General features: G+C 37.6%; 1 protein-coding gene across 22 annotated transcripts in view; it reads right to left on the reverse strand.

Annotated features, from left to right (window-relative positions):
* The window catches only part of MAP2 (microtubule associated protein 2), a 294,178-nt gene that overhangs the window by 121,391 nt on the left and 152,849 nt on the right, over positions 1–19,938 (reverse strand). For 20 of the 22 annotated variants that reach the window (XM_072812966.1, XM_072812961.1, XM_072812954.1 and 17 more), the window contains one exon: positions 14,215–14,275. The exons of the other annotated variants lie outside the window; for them this stretch is intronic. The gene's annotated coding sequence lies outside the window, so the exon portion shown is untranslated. The remainder of the gene's footprint in view (positions 1–14,214; positions 14,276–19,938) is intronic. 22 annotated transcript variants of the gene reach the window in all.

A 19,938-nucleotide genomic window follows, 5' to 3' on the forward strand; every position in this document is an offset into this window, starting at 1 on the left:
CATCTCTTTTTGAAAGTAGAATACCTTCTGACTTGGAAATGTACATTGACTATGTCCAGTACAATACAGAAAGTTTTGGTGACTGAATGAGTTTGCCATTATTTTATTACATTAACAGGCAGATGCTATTAGGTGTTTTTATCATTAAAAATAAAACCATTTAAAAATACATTTAAAGTTAATAAATATTTCTGCTGGAGTTTCATAGGAACACAATAGCAAATGATATATTTAGTATCATTAATACTATAAGTTTACTGGGGAGTCCTCTTAAAATATAAATATGAGATCTGTGTCACTAGAGTTAGCATTTGACATTCTGCCATTGTTGTTGTTTCTTTAAATGACAATTTAATTATGCAGCTACTTAGCTCCTAAAAAGAAAGCCAGCCTCATAGATGCAAAAGCATGTGACTTACATACTAGTGATTTCAACTATTAAATGTCACAATTATTTATTACACTCAAAATGGTATCATCAAAACAAAGGGAGGAATTTGTATAGATTTTTCCAAAGTTTCTCTATATGCCCAACTTAATAGAGAGAGGTGCTAATTAACTGGCTTCTGATTAAATTGGTTCCACAAAGTAAATCTGCTAGAACTTTACCACCAATTTCTTTATTTCTTTTCTCACATATTAGTATCAAGAGGAACAACCTGTCCCTTTCTTTACCGTGCCTGAAAACAAAACATGTGTAGTCATACCCACCCACTCTGGGTGGGTATTTTTACCCATGGACTTTTATTTAGAAGCAGTCTTCAGGTAATTTTCTGAAAGAGCCAGAAATCAAAAAGACTATTAATGGTCCTCGATGTCGAATAAATGGAAGCTTTCTTAAAGAAAAGCCTTGATGTATGATTTTTAAGTGAGGGAGACCATTTTATAAATTTGGAAAATTTCTTTTCTACTAGGTCCTCTCCTCATAACGTAAATATAGATCACTAACAAACTGATCATTTATAAAATGAGCATACACTCGAACATCCATCTATCTCTTTGGGTAACACTAGCCTTTTCTTAGAATCAGCGTATAGGTGAAATTATAATGTAAACATCTCTCTCAGAGTTCTAATAAACTTATTTCATAATGTCTAATTGTATTTTTTTCAAACTAATGAATGCCTCACACTTTCTTCTTACTGTTTTTAATGAAATTTGATCTGTGTTTAGGAAGATTCATGTTAAATGTCCTTTTCCTAAGCCAATTATTGTCACATAATGAAGCTATCTTGTACATGTCAAATGCAAAAGAGCCCATTTTGAATAAATGTATTTCCATAAGTACTATCTAAAAGTCATACAGAACTTCTAGGATATTGACTTGAGTCTCATGGAGACTACTAATGAATAGAGCCAGAAGAATCTTGAGTTTTTAAAATTGTTTCTTACAACAGTCCAGTGACTTCTATCTAAATATTTTCCTTTCAGAGCTTATTTATTCACTTCTGCACTCTCTCCCTCAACCTTTCTCTCCGTATATTTCCTCTATACTAACTAAAATAAAGTGGGAAATCCTGGACTAAGTTTAAAATCTCCATCTCTCTGATTATGCCTAACAAATCATAACTATATAGCCTTGTTCAGCTCCTGAAGTTTTTAGGATTTCTGTGGGAAGGCCGTTAGATGTGGGAGTTTATTTCCGTCTGCAGGGTATTGTTTTGGGATTTGCCGACACCAACACTTTGTCTTTCCTGTCCCCTTATACAACATGCCTGGCAAATTATAATTATCAGTATTTTCTTTTACAGAAGGATAATTATTTGTTATTTTTACTTAAGCAATAAAAGAACCTAGCAGTGTTCTCCTCACAAACAAGACTCATATGTATAGGGCTATTGGCCTGTCTGCATAATATGGAAAAATCCCAACTGCTCTCCATAACACAGACTGCCATTGTAAGATACTCCAGCAAAATACCAATGACAACTTTATGGAAATCCTTACCAAAAGTTTCCAAGAGAAACCAAGATAGTCTCATTAAGATCTCCCCACCCACCTTTTTTTTTTTGCTTAGTTCTAATTATATTTTAACTGCTGATGTTCATACCAGAGAACAAATGTATCACTAAAATGAATATTGATAAGATTCTTGAGACCCGGAGCAAAATCCTTTTTGCTACCATTTACGATTATGTAGATAGGACAGTGAACTCCCTGTGTGACAGTCATTTTAGTTAATGCATGGGCCAAACTACCAAATTAGCTCATCTGGCTTAGGGCAGATTAAGACAGGGATTTGTACAGCATTTTTGTTTCAAGGGCACTGGACACAGATTTACTGAATACCTTGGTACCTACTGGGCATACTAACTTGAAGCTATGATTTAACAAATGCAGTCATTCCAAGAGCAAAATCTGCTCATCATTCTTGGTCCCTACCCTGATCCACAGCCTTCTTTTTGGTATCTCTCCTTATAACTGGAGAGATCCAAGTGAATCTCGGAAGTATATTAATGCAAACTAGTGAATGTGCACAGTACACAAAATAAAATCCTCTCACAGACCATGGGACCTGCCACAGATCAGCAAGGCGGAACCCTTAGCTCACTGGAATGTGTAACATGTCCCCTCAGGCAATTGCACATTCCTCTGTCCAGCAAAAGCAGGATATCTGTGGCTTTACCTTAGCATTATATAAACTTTCCCAAATCTGTTTCTTTGCCACCTGAGCACACACCTCTTGTAGATTATTAGATCAACTTTGAAACCTGGAATAGCACTTGTGGGTTGTTCTACTGATGAAAAGATCAGAACAGTTACTGAAAGGAAGGGTCCTCTTATAGAGCATTACATTGATTCTGAAAACTGAGATTCTGCCAAAAATGTGCAAAACTGTATCCACTGTGGTATTTTGGCCCAAAAAGGAGCATACAAAAAGATGAGCAAAGGCTAATAAACAGGGATGAAAGAGCAAAAAGGAACTGCCCATCATCGAGCTGAAACACTCGAATGCACATCCTTAAATGTTGTCTCTGAGCCTATTTTTCTCTTCTAGATACCAAAAGTCAACGGAACACCATCAGGGAGGATATTGTTCATGTACATGACATTGATTGTGCTAAGCCTCACTTTCAGGTTTCTACATCAAATGAGACAATAACTATGAAGGCACACTGAAGGTGATAAAGCTTTCTTCACTGATTATTCATTAGTATTAGGGTCTTCTTAGGTATCACCATGGGGAACATACTACATAGAAAAAAAATAACAGCCATGCCATACTATAGCTTCCACATTGTACTTTAACCTTAAATAAATTAAAGGGTTTATTTTTCTCAGACACTTCTTGGCCTCAGGTCTGTTTGGAGAAGCAATCCTGTTCAACCAACTATCACTGTGCCTATGCTTGAAGCCAGTTTGACTCCTGGCTGGAGTTGAATGAAAAATGGCTTAGCACAGCCCATGATCCTCTTTCCTAAGGATGTTTCCTCTTATTGTAAAAAATCTTAGGAATATTTAAGATCAAACAGTTTCTGTTGTACAGGGGCTCAGTTCAAGCCATTGATTTTTGCACATGGATGTCTGCCTGAATCTTCAGCCTTCCTCTTACGGCTGCCAGAGAAGTATGATCGTCAGGGGATCTCTTGCCAGTTTGCTTCCTATTTCCAGGGCAAGTTATGAAGCCATTTTAAAATTTAGTGGAGAATTTCCAATTTAGTGGAGAATTTCCAATTGATTGTCGAGAAGTGACATTAAGCCCCATAGGAAGTGCTTCACATTTACAAAAACCCTGTTGGAGAATTAGTCTAGTTTTGGTGTGCTCAAAATCCACTAAGGTTTTTACAGGGGCCTAAGTCTTCTTGGTCTCTTTCAGGAGAGCTGCTTCCTGTTCAATGAGCTGATGAAGAGACTCCCAGTGTGAATGTGTACTCTTATTGATAGGTATTGTCAATACTAATAATAGAATTTTAGAGTCTACTTCTGCATTTTCATCTTCCTATTTATACTAACTTTTCAAAGTACTGGGATTCTGATCCAGTGAGCTTACAGAAAGCTCAATCCTTCTGACAGCAAAGGGATGCCATGGCGGCTCTGGGTCTGGCTAAAGAAGAGCATGCAAAGAATGGTCAGCCACACTAAGTTCATCACCTACTGGGTAGCCCACTGCCTCTTCGCATTCTTTGCTAATTCTATCTAAATGTATTTGAGCAAAAAAATCCTAATATGTTATATTAAAGCTTTTATATTTGCTTTAAAAGTCAATTATATTTTTAACCCCAATGGTAAGTGAAATCTGCCAACTTTTTTTTTTAAGATTTTATTTATTTATTCATGAGACACACACACACACACACACACACACACACACACACACAGAGGCAGAGACATAGGACATAGACAGAGGGAGAAGCAGGGAGCCCGACGTGGGACTCGATCCCGGGACTCCAGGATCACACCCTGGGCCAAAGGCAGGCGCCAAACCGCTGAGCCACCCAGGGATCCCCCAATTTTTTTCTTTTTAACCAAGAGTGGATTTGTTTCATGTTGAGGGAATATAAAAAGCAAATAAATATTTGAGCCTCATTTGAGCTGAACTGGAGGTAAGGCATACTGGTCAATTTCCTTTTTATTTTTATTTTTATTTTTTTTAATTTTTATTTATTTATGATAGTCACAGAGAGAGAGAGAGAGGCGCAGAGACACAGGCAGAGGGAGAAGCAGGCTCCATGCACCAGGAGCCCGATGTGGGATTCGATCCCGGGTCTCCAGGATCGCGCCCTGGGCCAAAGGCAGGCGCCAAACCGCTGCGCCACCCAGGGATCCCTAATTTCCTTTTTAAACTAGATAAAATTTAAAAGCCAAATAACTTGTTTAGAAAAACAACAATGGCCACATTATATGCTTGAGTCAGATGTTATATAAATTAGTTTGGGAGATTTTTCACATCACATGTCTGCGAAAAAAGGAATTTATGAAGTTGAATCATAAAGTTGAGAGTTAATGCACATCACACAAGCAAACCACCTCCTTCCTCAAATGCTGTCAAGTAGTCTGTTTTACAATTTCACTTTAGTTTATTAATACAAAGTGTAAATCTTTAAGATTTATTTTAAATAATTTAAATTACAATTTTAATCATTTAAATTTATTTTAAAAATAAAAATATTAGTACTCCTTCGAAGGAGTGTAAGATGTGAATTATCTTTTCTTATCTGCAGGTCTTCTATAGCAGAAAAAATGCATTGCCAGACAAATGTAATTCGACCTTACTAGAATTGTTTTAAGAGACTCAAGAATCATTATTGATGAAACCAGAATCAATCAGCAGTCTTCTCATTTACACACTTGGTAAGTCATTAGCGACACAAGGGAAATAAACATTAAAGAGGTAAAAACTCCAGGGAGCATACCTTTATAGCATATCGACTTCCGAGCTTACTGCATTTCAGACATGATTCATAAGAGTTGTCTTTATAAATAAGGACCAGCTATTTACCTTTTTTTAAAGCAATGTTTTAAATAGCAAAGATTATTAAATATCTTTTAAAGATAAGTAATTTTTCTGTCTGGATGCAAAAAATTCATTTTCCAAAAATACGAAACATGGTTAAAGTTAAGCCTAAAAGGAAAATTATTTTTTCTTATGAGAGAGAAACGAATGAGACACTTCTTCATGAAAATGTTCTGAAAACAAATCCATTATTATGACTAAAGAGAAAAACAAGGAAAAACTGGAAAGGATTGACTACCTGTAACTAGTGTTTATCACTAAATAGAAATAAAAATAAGAATACCAAGCCACTGTTATTCACCACATCTAAGTACCCAATTGTAGTAGAAATGTTAAGTAGAGTCTGCTTTACAATCTAATTTTTCTTTGTAGATACAAAATGTAAGCCTTTAAAAATGAAGACGTACTAAGTTCCTGACAATCTTGCTCAATACTTCATAATCTATGTGACATTTGTTTCTCACAATTTTGAAGTAAGGATTATTGACATTTACGGGTGAGAAGCCTCTCCTTACAGAGATATTGGCCAGAGTGCACAGCTGTCAGCTAGAGAAACCTCAACCTGAACCCATCTCAGCGATCAGCCTCTCAACAATATGCTGGCTCAGTCATAAAATACTGAGCGCGAATCTGTGCACATAAAGAAAGCATCACCTTAGCCTGCAGGAAAGGTTGTATAGTCACAGTCCTGGCTCAACCAATTTGTTGAGTCCTGCAGAGAAGGAACAGAGAGCATATGAAATCAGATAGCAGAGCAGCACTAACCCCTGGAGGGGAGGGGCAGGGAGCCTGCAAATTCCAGGCAGCTGCCTCCAAGCTCACCCCCAGCGTCCTGGCTCCACCAGCCCTGTGAGGAGGTATGCCACTCTTTATTCTGCAGCAGGGACTGACATCTCCTTCAAAAGACAACCTGTGTGAAGCAAGAGGCAGAGTGCAGAAAATAATTCCTCAGTAATTTACCTTTCTTGGAGTTCCCCAATAATGGACCCTTGTAACTCTGGGGATTGGTGGGGATTTTGATGTAAGTTAGGAGGGAACATGTTTATCCAGAACACCTTCTGGTGGCGGACAACCCCGGAAGCAGGCCATAAGAGAAGACAAATCCTATTAAGCCAGCTGGGCGGGTTGAGAGCAGCTGGTCGGTCTAGAGGCTGAAACAGCTAGGAAAGGCTCAGAAAAATCTGCATTGCAGATAAACCTCCTGGGAGACAGCTGAACTCTTAACATCTCCCCAAGCCAGCTTCTCTTCGGAGAGGAGAGTGGCCTCAGGTGGTGTAATTTAGAATGTATATCATTTCCAGGACTTCTTGCAGACCTTGCAGTGATTTAACATAATTTCATCTTTTGCCTTGCTGCTTTTCACCTGTTTGTTGTTTATTTACTTATCTGTGGTAGTAGAGGGCAGAAAGGGACACAAGAAACAAAACTGTACAGTAGTGTCAACACTTCTTTTGCAAGTCTTATCTTTTATTTGTTAGGCCTTGTCTTTATCAAACTTATATCCTTCAGTTTCAAGACAACATAAAGAGAGAGCCACATATATACCTTGTCTATTAAGAAGGAGGTGGAGAGGGAAGCCTGGGTGGCTCAGCGGTTGTGCTTGCCTTTGGCCCAGGGCATGATCCTGGAGTACTGGGATCCAGTCCCACAACGGGCTCCCTGCATGGAGCCTGCTTCTCCTTCTGCCTAGGTCTCTGCCCCCCTCTCTCTGTGTCTCTCATAAATAAATAAATAAATAAATAAATAAATAAATAAATAAATAAATAAATAAATAAATAAATAAAGTCTTAAAAAAAAACTTACTAAAAAAAGAAGGAGGTGGAGAAATGAAAACTTTATCAAGTCATAACAATCACTACCAATTATAGGGCTTCCACTCTATAAATCACCTTCGTTAACTCCTGAAAAGCCTAATCAGGTTGTTATTGTTATTCCTGTTTCATACAACTGAGGCTTGATAAATTTCCAATTTCTCACAGCTGATGAGGGGCAAAGCCTGGATTTGAACCCACCTTCAAAGTCCATACTTATTTCACTACATTATAACCCAGTGTTTGTTAAATGCCTTTAATGTGCCAGACACTCTGCTTGCAAAAGGCAGTAATAGCCAGACCTCCAGAAATGCCTGCTCCATTGGGATGAAGGCATTGTAATAAATAGGTTTTTAAATTAAGGCTGTTATTATTTAAAGAAAAAATTTTTCTAAAAGACTTCATATTTTCTAGAATGTGTTCCCTCCAAAATATAGAATTCTGTAAACAATAACTGTAATTAAAATCTAGCATATGATTATGATAAAAGTGAATATTGGCAGAAAAGGGGAGGATGCAGAGGTGGAGCATAGAGGATTTTTTAAGGCAGTGACAACATGATACTATAATCAGAGATGCATGTCATTATACATTTGTCAAGCCCACTGAATGTACAACACCAAGAGTGCATCTTGAAGGAAGCCATGGACTTCAGGTGAATTAGGATATGTCAGTGTTCATCCTAGGTAGAAAACATACCATTCTGGTGACCGATGCTGATCCTGGGGGAGGCTATGCATTTGTGGGGGAACAGGTATATGGGAAATCACGTTACTTTCAATTTTGTTGTAAACTTAAAACTGTTCTAAAAAAAATAAAGCCATAAAAGGGGTGGGGATAAAGTAAATATCTAATTATAGGAGAGAGCACATACATGGTTTTGATGATCCAGAGGATGGATGGGATTTTGATAAGTGGAACTTTAGATATCAGATAGGCTTTTTGGGAAAGAGAAGAGAATGAAGGATCAGTCTGTAGTCAACATTGTTGTTTGAGCATCTATTCTGTACCAGTCCCCTCAGTAGGTTCTGGGATTCTGGTTAGTAATGAGACACAAGGTCATGGAGGTTCTAGTCTTGTGGGGGAAACATGCATTCAATGGATAAATACAAATGAAAGAAATGTGGAATGCTATGGGAGTACGTAATGAGCAGACCTGTTAGGTTGGAGGCTGAGAGAAGGCTTACCTGGGAAATCTCAGACCTAACCAATGAACAGGACTTAACTAAGTAGAGTGGGCAGGAGGGGAGGAGCATAGAAAGAATGTCCAGGCAAAGAGAATAAAAATATGTATAATAGCCCCCAGGTAATAAACCCAGGATGGGCCTGGAGAGTCAGACAAAGGCCAGATTCCTGACTCTATTATGAATTCTATGGTTTTAAATACAGGAATATCATGATTAGATTGTATTTTTAAAAGATAGATTGTTACTATGTGTATAATGGCTGATACAGAGCAAGAGTTGAGACAGGCAGCTATCACTGTCATCAAGATCAGAGGTGATGGGGATCCCTGGGTGGCGCAGCGGTTTAGCGCCTGCCTTTGTCCCAGGGCGCTGATCCTGGAGACCCGGGATCGAATCCCACGTCGGGCTCCCGGTGCATGGAGCCTGCTTCTCCCTCTGCCTGTGTCTCTGCCTCTCTCTCTCTCTCTCTCTATCATAAATTAAAAATAAATAAATAAAACTTAAAAAAAAAAGATCAGAGGTGATGGGAAACTGGCATAGTCTGTGGAGATAAGAAATGGATGGTTTTGGAAAATGTTTAGGAAGCAGAATTGATAGGACCTGGTAACTGATTGGACTAGTATGTTTTAGGTAACATTTTTTTTTTTTTTTTAAGTAAGCTCTACACCCAGGGTAGGGTTTAAACTCACAGACCCGCTATCAAGAGTGGCATGCTCTACGGACTGAGCCAGTTAGGTGCTCCTTTCTCCGATTTAATGTAAATGTTATTTATATAAATAACCATGACACTTGATAAAATGGCATTTCAGAGTCTTTAAAAGTAACTATAAAGTTGCAAAGTTGTTATACAAATGATGACTAGGGCAGGCTGTAAGTCATGGAAAAACTCCAAATAGCAGTGGCTTAAACAAAACAGAAATTCATTACAAGGTTGTATCATATTCGACATGGTTGCAGGAATTCTAGCCACCAAGTCTGAATTCCTTCCTACCAGCAGAAAGGAAGAGTAATGAGAGTACTCCTTCCCTTTAAGCAGTTAATGCCAGTTTCATGCACAACTTTAGTTCATATCTCATTGGCTGGAAATTAGTCAAATAGGTTCCACCTAGTTGCCAGGGAGGCTGGGATTCTGGATCTTATTCTTAGTGTCCATGTGCCCATGAATCCTCCAAATAGCAGGGGTCTTATTATTATTGGAGGAAGAAAGAAATAATCAGTATCGGGGGTAAAAGTAATCTGTACCATATTAAGTCTGGGCTAAGGCCTCAGAAGCAAAGTAGGGAAAAAAAATCACACTTATGAATTGCACTGGCCCTTTACAACAACAGAAAATTAAAACACATCAGAATGAACTCGCTTTGAATTAGCATTCCACATTTTGTCTCAGCCACCAAGAACATTTTTTAACCTCAGTGATAATCTAGATAGACCGGGTAAGTTAAACAGAGCACCCCCATCAATAAATACTGCTTTCTACTGCTACAAAGCAGCCTCAACTCTGCCAATATTTGAGCATAGTTGTTTATGGTTTCATTTCCTTTACTTTTAATAGTGGCCATAAAAAGCCAAACAAATGCATTTTATTCACATTCCTTTGGACGAGGCCTTGAATTTAAATTATGTCACTGGATCCATTAACATTTAACTATGGCTGGTGCCTTATCCTCTACAGACATTCAACTTCAGAATGTATTAACCGCATGCAGAAAATGAGAATTAACAGCAGTCAGATAGTGAATCACATCTGCATCACACAGCGTACATTCACAATGATTTATTTTGTTTTGTTTGTTTGATGCATTCTTGGTTTGTTACTAAGAATAGAGGCCATCAATAGGATGCTGGGTTTAATAATTTAGGGAAAATATTCCTTTCATCAATTTTCCACAAATGGTTCCCAGTAGGTTGAAATCAAAGGCTCCTGAGACTCTTTAACTTTCTTTCTACATTGAATTTTCTACCATTTCTTCAACGTTTACAATTAAGCCACTTTGCTGTTATTCTCATTTTCTTTATTTTCCTTTTACTGGTGCTTCATGTCTCAAGTTGACTGACAGAGCAGAAACCTTCTGTTAACTGAAGCCATCTTAAATCAGTAATATTTTTGTGGCAGCTAATTAGCAGCACTAAATTATACTCATCAGTATCATAAATATTCACATTCTTAATTATGCCAAGCAAAAGGGATCGCACAACATCAAGTCACATATTCTTTCCCAAACCTAAAATTCAAATTTGTTTTAATTGAGCTCAACTATATCAACCACATTGTTGGTCTGCTTTTATCTTTGTTTTTCCATTAGGTGTAAAATATATCCATGAACAACTGCTTATTCTATTATTGCTATTAACACATGATTCTCTGGTTCTCTTGCACTGCACATGGAGATGGCATTCTAGTCTCAAGTTGGCATTACCTTGCATTTCCTATTGCATAGGGCAAGAGCTTTCTTGTAACAATGACTATTTTCCAACTTTGCATTATTTGTTACTCTGGACCTACAACAAATCTTATATAAAGAGATAGCTTACATTTATATTCTATATTACAGCTTTCAATGTGCATTCATATGTTCCATTTCAACCCTGATACTCAGATATGATCTTTATTTTAAAGAAAAAAAAAAAAAAAAAAAGAAAACAAAAGGCCTAGGAAAGGGAAATAATTTTTCCAACTAGCTAGTAAATAGTAAAGATAGAACACTGGAATAATAAGGGTAAAAGAGTCCAAACTTAGACTGATGCGATGAAAATTCATAGTAAAGAATATTAAATATGATCAATAATGGAGGAGTTACCACACATACTTCTCCTAATTATTATTAAAATAATTAAAAAGTTGAAAAATAATGTCACTGTAACAAAAAATTTTGAAGATATCCTAAAAGTCAGAGTAGAGATGGAGAAAGAAAGAAGAAACTGCTGCGAGGAGCCCTCAAGTTAACAGCAGGTCCATCTCAAGGAAATCTGGAGAAACCCCAAGCTTAGAGTTTTCAAATACAGAGTTCAAGGGGGCTGTGAGATAGTATCATGGCAATTCATTAAGAAACTTATTTGGGGGGCACCTGGGTTGCTCAGTCAGTTAAGCGTCTGCCTCTTGATTTAGAGCTCAGGTCATAATCTCGGTCATGAGGTCAAGCCCCATGAAGTCTTCTTGAAATTCTCTCTCCCTCTCCCTCTGTCCCTTCCCCCTGCTCTCTCTCTCTCTCTCAAATAAACTTAAAAAGTTGAAGAAAAAAAAAAGAAAGAAAGAAAGAAAGAAAAGAAAGAAAGAAAGAAAGAAAGAAAGAAAGAAAGAAAGAAAGAAAGAAAGAAAGAAAAAATATATTCAGAACAATTGGGACTCTTTCTATTATTCTTTCCCCATGCTACTACATTTTTAGCTGACAGGAGAAGCTTTTGCCCCAATGGTGAAAACAAGAACTAACCTTTAATGAAAGAAAATGATGGGCTTTGGAACCAGATCTAGTATAGATGAATCTATGCAGAACTGAAACAGTTGTAGGGATCCTAACCTGCTCACTTGCCAGTTGCATCTCCATGTTCTTCCTGGGATACCTGCTTCCTGACAGACTCTGCCCACTTACCCAGAACCTGTAGTCAGCCTTTATGTTGAGTGGAGGTACAGATCTGCATGATTGCAGAGGAAACTTACAGGAGCTACCTATCATCCTCAGCCTACTTCTTCATACATAAAAACCAAAAACCAAAAATCATCTAAATCAAGACATTTGAGAAAAACCAGCAGCATAAATAAGAAAAAATATTTTTAAAGTGACTCCTGAGGAAATAGAGATGATTCAGGGAACAAGGGAATCTACACTTATCTTTCTAAGAGAGATCTGAAAGAATATTGCATACTTTAAAATGAACTTCTTTCCAAAAATGAATTTTAGAAAAGTATCAATAAGAGGAAAAGAAAAAGTTCCTAGAGATTAATATATGATTTTCCAAATACGTAGTTCACGAATTAATTAAAAATAGAATTAGTAGGGCTAGAGGCAAATAATAACTCAGCTGATAAGAAGAAAAAACTCCTTGAATGTAGAAAAAGTGAAAAAGGGATTTTAAAAATATGTGAAAAAGGAGATAAAACAGATCAGTCCAGTAAGTCCAACATTTATCAATAGGAATCTCCTAAATATAGAACAGAGGCAGGGACAGCAAGAAAAAGAAAGCCAGAGGAAAGTTTCTCTGAGTTAAAAAGATACAATTTCAAATGTTCATTTCCAAATGACCCCTTACAGAAGAGGCAAATTGTCCCTTGTTAAGAATCATTGGTACAGGGTAAAACACTATGGCTATGAGGCCAGAGAGACCTGGGTTTTTTATTCGAGCTCCACTAATAATGACCTCTTTAACTTTGGGAAATAAATATACTTGACTTCATTAAATCTCTTCTGTGAAATGGGGATTTAAAAACCCCCACTCTACAGAGTTCTTCTTCTTCCACCCCTCCCCTCTTCTTCATCTGAAAATGTACATACTTCGCACATAATATGGATTAAATAAATAAAGGTTATTCAGATTTTATTTGCAATTGTAGTAATGGTGATGAGGAAGAGGAGGAGAAAAATGTGTAGAGTGGAGGATGTGTGCCAAGGGTAGTGAGGGAAAAGGAGAGGTCCGTGTAGGTCTTGGATGCTTGGTTGGGGGGCGTGGTTATGCTCCAGATCAGCCCTCTCTAATGAAAGTTATGTCATAATGGAAATATACTGTAATAGGTGATGTTTCTATAAAAAGAATGTAGCTATGGAGCACTTGAAATGTGGTTAGTATGACTAAGGAGGTGAAATTTTAATTATTTTCATTTTAATTAAATGGTTGCTGTGGCTAACTGCTACCATATTTATTGACCAGCGCAACTCAAGAGAGCAAACAAGAGCCAAAGAGTTTGTATTAAGTTTGTCTAGGAGATTAATGGGGTGATGGCGTTTGGGGCAGGAAGACAAGATAAAAGCATTTCAGTGACCCTGGCAGCTATAATAAGAGCCTGGATGAAGATGATGGAAAGCAGAATTGGGGAAGAGATAGGTCAAGACAATGACAATGTCCTCAGTGGATCCATGCCTATTGCTGTCTGCCTGGAGACACCTCACCTCAGCCCTAACTCTACTCAATGGTCTCCATGGTTATCATTTTCTGTACATATGCTACCCTTCCCTTTCTACAGCTGAGATCAGAACTGGGATCCATAGCTCCCAGCTTATTCTTTATAAGCTCTTATAATTATCCTAAAAATAGGCAAAATCAAAATGCCTGCTTTAAAAAAAGTTTCTTCATAGAGCTGACTTTCTGAAGCTTTAATCATTTTCCTTGTGATCCTAGATTCTTGCTGAGTTATTTACCACTTGCTTTAACTGCTGTGAAACTTAAAACAATGGATTCTTACTAATCTATTCCTCTGTCAAATGCTTTTTGAATCATTAAGATTACATTTTCTCTGATATATTTAGTCTGATCTCCTTTTCATACTGAAAAGTATAAAGCCATTTCAGTAATAACTGCTATTTTTACTAGTCTTTACTGAGCTACATGCCATACTAATCCAGGACTCGACAGGGCAAGAGTCTTTGAGAGAGCAGAGCAGTAATGTAGGCCAGGGCTAGCTTGGAATGTGTTCTTTATTTTAGCAACCAAGTCAGTGCATTATTAAAATATTCCATATTTGGGACAATACACTTATTTATTTGCTTTGGCTGCATATTAGTAAAAAGTAAAAGCTTTAGAGTCAGAACAAGGATATGAGCCAAAGATTTACCGTTTCCTAGTGGAGGGACTTGGGTAGGTCATTTGCATTCTTCAAACTTCAGTTTTCTCATCTGTAATAAATATAACAACAAGATCTGCCATTCCCATTCCAGAGATTGTTGTGAGCTTTGGGAAGTCATATGCTTTGTATGACTTAAAAAGTGATACAGAAATTATTTTTTTCTTAAAGTCTAAATGTTACTTCTTCACTGGTTGTATTATTTCAATAATTTTATAAATCAAAGTCTACATCTTGGGCCTTTTTGTGAGGATAACATAGGAAACAACTAAAAATGCATGCACACATTAAACTATGTATTATATTTATTACTTCCCTTTGACCTATGGAACTATCCACCATCTTTTAAAGGAAAAATATAGCAGTCTGACCAGTTATATGACTCACTCAGGACAATGAATTCTTGCATTGTTTTTAATTTTTTTCATTGTTAGATGTCATATTTGCTCAACTATTTGCTCAATATAATCTTAAAAGTCAATCATTTTAGGGATTTCCATCCCCTCTATTTAAGGCAGTCTAGTTATTTATTTTTAAGATTCAACAGCATCACAGATTCACCTGCAGCTATGCTCAAAATTATGCTAATAAGCTGCTATGAGGCACAGAGAATCCTTACTGCTTACGTGTTGTATCTTATTCTGCATATACAACCATGAAATCTTTTTTTTTTTTTACAACCATGAACTCTTACCACGAGAAAACCCTACAATGAGCAAAAAAATACTTCTAGAGAACACAAAGTAAAAAACATTGTTCTCATTGGAAATGAAATAAAATATTAGATCTTCCTGAAAAGAAACATCATCTCTTAAGTTCCTCTTCATTGTAAAGAAATATATTTTGGTTGTAAGTGTTAAATAGAGTAGCTTTGTTTTAACAATTGCCAGATGTGGATCAATGAATATCCGGCTGCTTTAAACAGTCATAATCCAAAGTCATTAACACTAGGAGAGAATCTGAAGAAAGGTTAATTCGAACCATCTGAGGCAAACCCAAGTAGAATCTACAAAAAACGGGGATTGATTCAAACTTTTTTTTTTTTGAGAGAGAGAGAGAAAGAGAATTTGTCAGGAAGACCAGAGATTATCCCCTGTTACCCTGAGACTCTTAACTACTGAATAAGTGGCAAAAAAAAGCATAGGCATGGTATTCAATTTCTGCGTATTTTACCAATTCCAGCTTGACTATGCAGAGACCAGTGCCGTCCACTATAGAAAGACTACAGTTACACACACACATATACGTGCCCACACTCATGTGCAAGACTCATTTTCTCAGCTTCAGTGTGGTGTATGAATTACGGGCATTTCTAAGCAGACAACACAGTGAATGCAAAGATGCCTGTGACCTGGCTTCTTTCCTCAAGTGCCTCTCTTCAGTGTTCTCCTTGGAGAAATACGGTTATAAATTTAAGTTAACTTCTGTTCATATGAAAACTAGTATTTCACTGGAATTTGGAATTCAAAGTTTCTAATGACACTGCTCACATCTACCTGGCTGTTTAAGTTAACACCAAATGACAAAATTACAGTGACAAAGACCACAGATCTGGTCATGGCCTGGCTTAGAGATAGAAGAAGCCCTTTAAACAAAGGAAACATGCTAACAAGTGGGAGGACATCACAGATGGTCAATATGCACTTAAAGTGCTTCCCTGATAGACTAGTGTGCCATATTTATTTGATGGCTTTTTTTTCTTAGATATTTTATAGCTGCAAGGTGTGGTGTAGGAGAAATCAAACAGGTAAATGCAAGTTCCTGCATCTATAGAGGAGGACTAAGAGCCTCATGGTGGAGGCAGAAAGATAACATCCCTCCAGTTTGTCAAGGCTTCTTATGAACCCTTTGCTCCTTTGAACACTCTAATCGTCTGCAAACATATACATTCTTTAAGAGGAATGCAGGTTGCTGCCACCAACCAAAACATTCTACCAAAAAGAAATGATTTTGTTGGAAGAAATGTATTCTCTAAGTCAGAGACCAGCCTCAATATGCAGGAGTCCCCTGTGACTTTAAGTACAGTCCCCCAAAGCTTGTTTAGGGTGTGAGTGGCAAGAAGATGAGAAGTGGACACCCAGAACCTTTGCCATTAAGCACAGCAGGACATGAGGGATGTCAAGTGCTAGGGGGCCAGAGAATTTAGCAGGCTGGCACTGTGCTGAACATCCAGGGAGAGAGGAGCTTAGAAGTTCAAAGAAATCATGAAGCAGGGAAACAGAGCTGCAATCAAGAAACTGGCACAGTGTTGTATGGAAACATATCCCCAAACCTGAGCCACGAGAATTCATTATGTGGCATAATAAACATCAGGCACAGGCAGAAAGATCGAAATGCCAGTAGCTCATTAGGGCTTGTTTAATGGATCTTTCATAAAACAACTGGCTGGAATTGAAAAAGGTCAGAAATAAAGAGACAATTCTCTCTCGGCATCAAAGAGGCACAAAAGTATGCAGTGTTGCTGCTCAAAAAGAAGGATTCACATTTGACTTCTTTGTAATGACCGCTCCAATCATTTCCAATTTTTCTTGCCTAGACATCTTGCCTCCTAACCTCTTGCTGATCAACGCAGGGCACACTGTCTAGCAGTATCAACATCACGGAGGAGCCAGTTAAAATGTAGGCTCTCAGGCAACCCCCCCCCCATTAGACCTAAGGATTCCGAATCTGCATTTTAATCTCAGCTTTCAAGTTTGAGGAGCTGATCTCCCAGCATCTACTCTTATCACCTTATCATCTATTCTCTGCACAGCTGCTGGAGTAATCCTTTTAATTTGTTCACCCACTGATTAATTCCCCCCTTCTAGTTCCATTAGGGCACAAAAGGGCACGGGGTTGGTGTTCAATATTCACTGAATGAATAAATGGATTTTCCCCTAGACTGAGATGAAGTCCAGGTGATATGTAGCTCCCCACCGCCCCCGCCCCATATCTTTTCTTTATCACTAGAAAAGTCTCACTCTCCTTTCTCTTGATCTGTAGGGAAGAGGAATTTTGTTTGCTAAGCCTAAATCCTTGTCTACGCTCTTGTCACCTTTGTATCAGGAACTTTTCTATAACTTTGTCCTTCTGCTTACACACAAAGCACCCCCTCTCTATATGTGCCCTCCCTTCAGCTTAGGACTTCCCAAGTTACTAACAGTAAGGTCCCACTGCGCTACACTAGTCCTGGACCTCTTAAAGGTGTCTTCTTATTGCTTTCATATCCTTATTTAATCATTCACTTCTCAAGAATTTGCTTCTGTCCCCAACAATTTGACTGGTTTGGAGTCAGACCCAGATTCAAAAACAGCCCTGAAATTTGTGCAACTGTCTCAGTCTCTGTTCCCCCATTTAAGTGGAGATAGCAGAAGACACAGAGTCACCGTGATAATTAAAGTGCTTGTCATAGAGGCTGGCGCATGGCAGGTGCTAGCATCATCCGGGATTCCCTTTGTTGGAGGAAAGGCGAGGTTAATTTTGAAACCATCAAGTTATATTTGACCAGAAACTTGACAGTATAAAATACAATGGTTCTGTTGTTAGCAAATAGCCGTTGGAAATAATGTGAAATATCATATGAGGGTAAAATTCCATTCCATTACAGCATGAGAATGACTGTGAAAAATTGGGAAACAAGAAGAAACAAACATACCCAATGTCTTCATTATAGAATATTATGCAGGTGGCAAAATGTTTTAAGAGATGCTTAGAATATTCAGAGGAAAAAAGGCAGAATTCAAATTGTATTGTTTCGGTGTTGGTTACATAAATTTAAATGCAATGGGTGAAAGGAAGTAAGCTAAAAAGGTAGAGTATTAACTGTAGTCTCTGACTTGTGTTATTATGGATGCTATCATGTCCTTCCTTTACACTCTTCCAAATATGACAAGTTTGCCAAAATGTGGATTTATTGTTTTTATAACAGAAAACACTAATGAAGTAAATAATATATTGAGCAGTCTTTCACTACTGAAGTAAATAAGATGTTGAGCAGTCTTTTACTCATTCTCTTTCTTCAAGTTTTCTGCAGAATTTGAAATTTAGCCTTGTTTTCTATTAATTACTTAACCTGTCCTCTTTTATCTATTCTTTAAGACAAATAGTTCTTCCTTTAACATTGCCAATTCTATATCCTAAATGTGGGTGCTGTCAAGGGTGTTCTCTCTGGTCCTCTTCTCTCTTGATAATGTCATGCATGTCATGTCTCCCTAATTTCTGTCCTCCGTGTTGACCTAACATGATCTCTAATCTATCAGACCAGTCTGCCTGCAGATCCAGCCCATTGTGGCCTAAACCCGACCCATAACTTTTTATTCCCTCTTTCATTTAGCCAGCATTTCTTGGGTGACCACTATGCACTAGGTAGTCTGTTAGAGACTAGGATGCAAGACAAATGAAATAGAGCTTCTTCCTTTAAGCCGCTTTTAACTACCTTTCTCTCCTCATTTTTCCAGTTATCAGATTCAAACGTTAGAGGCAGCACGGAGTCCTGCTGATTTTCATCCCTCCTACCAATCAAGCAGTTGCTATATTCTGCTTATGAGTTTGAGCTCAGAAACATCTTTCATTTTCATGACCTCTTTTTTTTATGCCCACTGTCAACACCCTCTTTGAGCCTTTATTATTTCCTGGATTATCCTATTAGAGCTTCCAAAGTGATCCCCTCTTCAACATACTCTCATCCACAACTCCATCTCACACAGAGCCATAGAGTAAGTCACCTGTTTAGGTCACAGTGGTCTGCTATTCGAAATACACCCAACAACTTCTCCTAAGATACTGAACAATTTCCTCAAGTTGACATTTAAGGTCCCCCTTTGCATGTATTGAGTTGCATTGGATGATTTTTTTTATTTTGTAGTTCAAAAGGGTAAAATACTAGCCATTTCATATGGTACGACTGAATAATATTTCCATCCTTAGCTTCTCAGACTCCCCCTTCTTCTGCCCTGCACTCTAGAATACAAATGAGACCAGTCTACACTTTCCACGCATGTTCACTTTCTTTGGTCTCTTTGCCAATGTTGTTTGTTCTCCCTGGAGTTCCTCCATGCATTATCTCTCCCTTGAATACTTCTTTTCATCCCTAACCTCCACCTCAAAAGACCTATCCTCCATAAAATATTTCCTGTTGAGTCTCTTCTCAGTTGTTAGTAATCCTGGCCAGCAATGAAGTCCCTTAAGAAATTATTCATGTGTCTCTTATGGTACCAATGAGCCTTGAGGCTACTTTGTTTTGTTGTGCTGCACCCAACTGAGCTCCGAAAGTGTGCTGTTCTATATACGAATTTCGACATTCGCAAGTAGAGCATCTTAATACCCATTTGTGTAATTGTTAGTGCCCTGAGCTACTTCTCTGGCTTAGTCATTTTTAAGGTTGAATGTGGTATCTGCACACTGCATACTATTCCCTACTCGTTTATTTCTTTTTGGTCATTTGAAACTTCTGCTATTATTTCAATAAAAATAAAGTTGTAAAATGTGGCATCAAGTTATGCTATTTAACACTTAAATTCTCTGGCTAATTTTCTTATATAGATTATGCAATTAATAATACATCTTTATCGTAAGGACATGGGTGCTCTATGAATTAACTTATCTTAAAACTTCCCAATTTATCTCTGATATTCCTCTTTAAAGAATAACATTCTTTAAAAAAGAATAAAGTTCTTTAGTTTAAATATAAGATATATATTAAAAATATATATCTGAGTTTGAATATTATGTTACATA

Source organism: Canis lupus, chromosome 36 (assembly GCF_048164855.1).
Source record: "Canis lupus baileyi chromosome 36, mCanLup2.hap1, whole genome shotgun sequence".
NCBI lineage: Eukaryota > Metazoa > Chordata > Mammalia > Carnivora > Canidae > Canis > Canis lupus.